Raw genomic sequence first — 7,171 nt, forward strand, 5'->3', positions numbered from 1 at the left:
TTTTGGGGGGGAGATCACCCCCACCGCCCCCTGGCTTCACGCCTGGCCTGTTATGCTGCCATTATATTCTATTTATTCGTTATTAGACGGCCAAAGTAAACAAACCATTCAGGTGCAATAAATTGCACAGGTGGATTTTTAAAAGACAGATCTATTGGTTTTTTTTAATCTGGGAATCGGGAACAGACATTCAAAAGGACGAAAATTCATAGGTCTATAAGAAAGTTGATAAGTACAAGTACAAAAATATACAACACAAACTGCAATAAAATGATTGAACAAAAAATCATTTATTCGCCTGCAAACCAAAGGCCACCACCCATACATTTGCCAGTTTATGGTTAATAGCATTATTGGAATCAGTAGTGGTGTAACAATCGGAAATTCCTTTTCACGACCTTCGTTTGCGTCAAGTGTCAATAATTTGTTTGCAAATTAGTTGCTAAAATTGTTATTTTTTTGTTTTAATCAAATATACAGTTGATTGTCCCACTGTTCGCACAGCACCATCTGTTAAACTTCTTAACGGCTCCAGTGCTATCCTACCTTGCGAGTACCATCATGCTGTATATGAGATAAAATGGAAATACCACAATGGCAACAAGGAACACGAAGGGGAGATTCTTGTTAATCTGGACATGCACTTCAACACTGGCATACGGAGTGGTAAGGGCTTTAAAGAAGGGCGTTTCAACATCAGTGATGACTTTTCTCTATTGTTCGAGCCAGTCATGATGAAAGATGGTGGTCAGTACTCCTGTATTGTGTCTGATATAGCATCGGGAAATTCATATGAGAATCATACTGATGTCACGGTATATGGTAAGTTGCCATGCAGTTACGGCAGTTACCCGGGGGGGGGGGGGGCACTTACATTGACGAGTGGATACCATGCGCGACCAAAAAAACACGTAAAAAGGATGTCCTTTTTACGATAGGGCACGTTACCTACGTAACGTGATAAGGGTGTCAAAAATACAAAAATAATGAAAAAAGGGTGTCTATTTCGCTAGGAAAATTACGTGTATAGGGTCGAATTTGCGGGAATGACAAAACAAAATTAAAATGTTTTATAAAGGATATCCATTTTGCCCCAACACTTAATTTTTAGAGTCCGATTTGCGCGAGGTGTAGAAGGTGGGGTCGTACTAAACCAAATAAGGTAAAGCCGACGACCGAAGGACCCATAACAATAAAACATAACTGTACTTGTTTAGGAGTTCATTGCAGGGAATATTTGCCAAGAGCATCGTTTTGTTTCCAATACTTGTTAAGGGTAGGGTTTCACACGCCAACACTTGTTAAGGGGTGCATTTTCAGAATATGGAAATTACGTGTTTAGGGTGCTTTTCGAGACCCCATGGTCGCGCATGGTATCCACTCGTGAATGGAAGTGCCCCATCCCCCCGGGGGGGGGGGCAGTTACCATTCAGAACAATATTTTTTTTCGTCTAGATCATTTAAGAGTTGGTGCAAGGTGGATTTTGAGGGCTAGAGTCCAAGTGACGCCTAATAAGATAATTTCGACACGTAGTAGCTTTAGAGATTCGAGCCTATATACAAGTGACGAGTTAAGGAAAGTCCATGGCCTATCTAAACTCTCAAAATAGTTAGGCAAAAAAATGCCAAACTTTTAACCAATCCTGGGTAACATACTGTCCACACAACTATTGGTTACAATCTGCCCAAATTGGGTAGTAAAATAAAAAACTAATAATTGGCTAATAAATTGGTTCAATTGGATAATAAATGCCCGAAACATATATATATATATTTTTTTTTTACTAACATACATTACTTAACACAGTAGACAGTATGTTGCCCAACATTTTAAGTGTCTATTTATCTATCTATCTATCTATCTATCTATCTATCTATCTATCTATCTATCTATCTATCTATCTATCTATCTATCTATCTGATTGTGTATCTGATTCTCATGGTAATATCGGCGATTTTTTTTTCATGTAAGTTTTTATTGTTTTTCTTTGATTCGTTTCTGAAATAGTGACTTTCTCTTATTTATTTTAATTCCATCACAGCGAAGGGTATTTTGGACCTTGCCCTGATAAAAGACAGGTAAAATTGTTAAAGTGATTGTTTAACATTGGTTTGACTTTTAAAAAATCTGAGCTAGAAGGTCACACTTGTCACCTGTATCTGTGATATGTTACAAAAATGAAGCCCAGAAAAAAATTGCATTCGAAAATAATTATTAAGTGCTTCAAAAATTGAAATATAAAGTGACCGGAAACACCACCTTAATTTCATCCCATACACTTATGTGTATTATTTAGGTGTCTATTAGACGCCTATTTACAAAATCGGGGTTTGCCTTGTAGTTTTATCTTTTCATTCTCAATAATGGTTGTTTTCAGGGTTTATTAGTTCCAATACATGCACTTGTACACATGTTTCATCTTGGTTTAAGAATTTTTAAATCGGCTGCTCACAAAGTTAAACAATCCCTTTAATAGGAGTGTATTTCTAACTTAATGTAGTGAACACAAAACTTGTAAGTGCATCGAAAAACAACAAACTAATACTGATTATGCCATTTAAAATTATGCTGCCATTATATTATACTTATTCTTTATTAGACGGCCAAAGTGAACAAACCATTCAGGTGCACATGTGGATTTTTAAAAGACTGATCTGTTTTTTTTTTCAATCTGTTAATCGGGAACAGACATTCAAAAAGACGAAAATTCATAGGTCTCGAAGAAAGTTGATAAGTACAAGTACAGAAATCTGCAGCATAATTTAAAAGGTTTTTCCTTTTAGATAATGTGTGCAAATGAAAACTCTTCATCCATAATAGATGGCTGTTTTGGAATTCATGGCATACCGGGGAGGGGAATATTAATAGGGGGAATCAAATGGGCCTGCTTTCTTCACATGGCTACACTTCAATGGCGGAGGGAGGGGGGTATCATAGTGCTTGTGACGTAATTTTAATTGTATCTTGATGCGAAGGAGTCGGCATGGCTAGGAAAATTTGCTACTTTAAATTATTTAGCAGTAAATAGAGACTGTACCGACGGCCTCTTTTCTTTTCCATTCGTTCGCCCTTTTTTGTGTTCTTTATTTAAAAAAATGTTTTCAACAGTCGCCTTTCGAATATAAACCCTGTTTAAATCACCCCTCATCATGGCGTTTATATACCATCAGCGAATTTTGTTTCAATTTAATTTTCAATGAAAACGATGATGTTGCAAACTACAATAAAATGATTTAACAAAAATTCATTTACTTGCCTGCAAAACAAAGGCCACCACCCATACATTTGTCAGTTTATGGTTAATGGCATTATTGGAATCAGTAGTGGTGAAACGATCGGACATCCCTTTTCACGAACTTCGTTTGGGCCAAGTGTCAATAATTTGTTTGTAAATTAGTTGCTAAAATTATTATTTGTTTTAATCAAATATACAGTTGATGCTCCCATTGTTGGCACAGAACCATCTGTTCAACTTCTTAACGGCTCCAGTGCTATCCTACCCTGTCAGTACCATCATGCTGTATACGAGATATACTGGGTATACCAGAATGGCCACGACGAATACGGAGGGGACACTATTGTCAAATTGGACGTGTACTTTGACATTGGTAAACGGAGTGGCAAGGGCTTTGAAGAAGGGCGTTTCAACATCAGTGATGACTTTTCTCTATTGATCGAGCCAGTCATGATGAAAGATGGTGGTCGGTACTCCTGTTTTGTGTCTGATATAGCATCGGGAAATTCATATGATAATTACACTGATGTCACGGTATATGGTAAGTTTCTTGTTACCATTTAGAACAATGTTTTGTTTCGTCTAGAATATTTAGAGTTGGCGTAAGATGGATATTGTGAGGACTATGAAGGTAATGTTGACACAGTGTAACTTTAGAGATTCGAGCCTATACAAAAGACGAGTTGGGGGAAGGTCCATGGCCTATCCATCTATCTATCTATCTATCTATCTATCTATCTATCTATCTATCTATCTATCTATCTATCTATATCTATCTATCTTTCTTTCTATTTCTCTAATAAATATCTATCTGTTTGAATATGTCTATCTTTCTAAATCTATCTATCTATATAGTTATTATTTTTCTTCTCTTATACCTATTCCGTCTGCAGTTTATGCCAACACCACAAACACGAATTTCGTCACCATCGAGCAATGTGAACACTTGACCAATCTCAACCAATCCACAGGTTATGAGGAAACACCATGCATCTACCCTACCATCGACAACCAGACCGAATTCCAACTGAACTGCTCAGTGTACGGGGCGCGAAATTATTTTTCCCACCGAGTTCTGGACCAACATATGAATATTCATGACTTGCGTCTTCGGATTGAGAGTACGCATGCGCGTGGACTTGGCCTCGACCAGTGCCGATCGTAAGCATTCACGTTGCTCAGAATGAATTAGCATCGTCAAATTACCGGTACCCTTACATAGTTACATAGGTCTTATAGGCTTAGATCTATATATATATATATATATATATATCCAATTCTTAAACACTTAATAAACTAGCTGCCGTTAATGGCAAGACATGTGCTAGGGTAGGGCTAGCTTAGGCTAGCGCATTAACTTTACCTCAAATCTGGACCTGTCTAATTAATGCCTAGTACTAATCAGTGTTGTAGTGCCTTGATGCTCGGCCTTGGCCTTAAAGGCGCCTTAATGCCTAGCTACTTTTTCAAAGCCTTGGCCTTGAGAGGGCCTTGGCCTTGAGGATTTTGAGCCTTGACATTTTAAGGCATTTTCAAGGCATTTTCAAGGCTTTTTCAAGGCATTTTGTATTTTGTACTTTCATTTGTTTTAAATAAGTAATTATAAATGTTTCAATTGTTTTTTTAATATATATTTAATAACACTAATGGTCAATACTACCAATCACCAGTAACAGTAGCAGCAGCAGTAGTAAGTGTACTAGCAGTGTCATCAATTGTAATTGTCACCATTATCAAGAAATTCAAACAAAGAATACATCAGTTATGAAAAATAGCATTATGTATTGATAATGTGTTGTAATCATATGATGATAATGACAGTAAATGATAATGGTCATGATCAAGATAATAGTGCTTTGATGACAAGAATAATTTTTACATCTGACTGCAATTTTGACAACAATTTACATACTTTTAACATAGCTAACTCTAAAGAACGATAACAAGGTTGATTTCTATTCCATTAGGATTTTCCTTGTATTATTTTCTTTGGCCAACAAGAATGTTTTAAGTCTTAATGATATTCTGAAAAGATTGGTAAACTTGAACACATGCAGTCTCCAATTTTGTCATATCCAAATGGGTTATGTCAATGGCATGATGAGCCAGAAACTTTGAGGGGCCAAGCATGGCATATATAGAGCAAAATTTCTGTCAAAAAAAAGAAGAAAGCGATTGAAGCGAGCGAGTGAACAAAATTTGTCCCCCTCTTTCTATAAGAAAAGGTAATTTTGCAATAGATTGTTTAAAAAATAATATCACATTTACTCCATCTTTTCCTTTCCCTTTCCCCCCCTTGTCTAAGTTTATTCTTGGTGGTGGGACTTCTTCTTCTCTCTATCTCTCTTCTAAATTTTATATTTGTTTTGGGTCAGATTGACAAAACAAAGGGGAAAAATGTTTACTTCTTTTTAATCATATATCGTTCAACATTGAATCTCATTTCTCTACAGTTTCAAGGAAATAAACAAATTTTCCAAATGAAATATGCCCTTTTAAAAAAAGAAATACCTTCTTTAATAATAAAACATAATACATTTTAGGTTCGAAAATCACAGATTTTGAATCGTGCTTGCATCAATTATTGTTTAGTACAGTATATAGGCTACTGCTAATAGTTACAAAAATGTATAGAATGTTGCTTTATGGTTGAAATATCACAAATATTTGGCTCGCTTCCTGCACTCGCATCAATTAATGTACTCGTTCTCTTCCTGTTCACAAAAAAAAATGCTTAGAATGTCCATTATTTTTTATTGGTGAGTTATGTATCTTATTTAAAATGCAGTAATTAACTGCTTCCTTTACTGGTCAGTATATAAAAAGAATTAGCGAGCGCAAAGTTATTTTTTAGTTAGATACACATCTTTTTCATGATTACAAAACCAGCTCAGAATAAAATAATTTCCATGTCTTATTACACGACATGTCAAGAAGTTTGAGCTGGTGATTCTCGCTGGCAACATCGCGCAAGGAAATTTCAACAATGATTAGCCCCATACTTGACCATAAATCAAGTTTTACAACATCAGAATTGACTTTTATTTTCAAAACCGCTTGCTCGCTATGCTTTCTCGCTGAGAAGTAAAACCTAAAGCAAAATATCTATTTTATAATTAAAAATCACTTTAGAAAGCATTTGCTCAACTTAATTTCTATAAAACACACAATTACTTCACGCAGTTCATAATCTCATTTTGAAAATACATGTATCTGTTTGCACAAAAAAAACTCATTTTGATAAATGGGTGCCTTTTTGGCGTTGACCCCCCCCCCCCATAATAATTTTCTGCTGCCCTTGTCCCAGGGAGTGGAGAAAAACATACGTTGAGAATGCCAGGATCAGATGACCGTGGTAATAATAATTATTGCAATGTAAATCGCCTATAGAAAAATTATGGATTATGTGTACACAGGTAACTATATCATTATTTTAATATGTCTCTATCATGAAATTATTTTTGTTTTAAATGTACAAAGGTTAATTTTTGTTCTCGCTCAGTCCCCTCGCTCACATACATTTTATATACCATGTGTGATGTCTGCCGCATAAGTATTATTAGTTCATTGTTCTGTATATCGTAAGTTTTAAATGCCTTGGCCTTGAGGTTTTCAGGCCTTGGCCTTGGGTTTCCATGCCTTGGCCTTGGCCTTTGGTATTGAAGCTTGGCCTTGGGTATTAAAGCCTTGGCCTTGGGTATTAAAGCCTTGGCATTGGAGGTTTGAGCCTTGACTACAACACTGAATAGCAGACTAATGCCATGGTTAACTTCGAACTGGTTAATTCCGAACTTCACGTTTAATTAGGTTTAGACAAATATGAGCTTATTTGCCATGGTTTAATATGTCTAGTCCGTATACAAAACCAGTCCTAGATCTAAAAAAAAATTATCTTAGTTCTAGTCTAGTCTCTATATCTAGACTCTGATCTACGC

Source organism: Lytechinus pictus, chromosome 9 (assembly GCF_037042905.1).
Source record: "Lytechinus pictus isolate F3 Inbred chromosome 9, Lp3.0, whole genome shotgun sequence".
NCBI classification, from domain to species: Eukaryota; Metazoa; Echinodermata; class Echinoidea; order Temnopleuroida; family Toxopneustidae; genus Lytechinus; species Lytechinus pictus.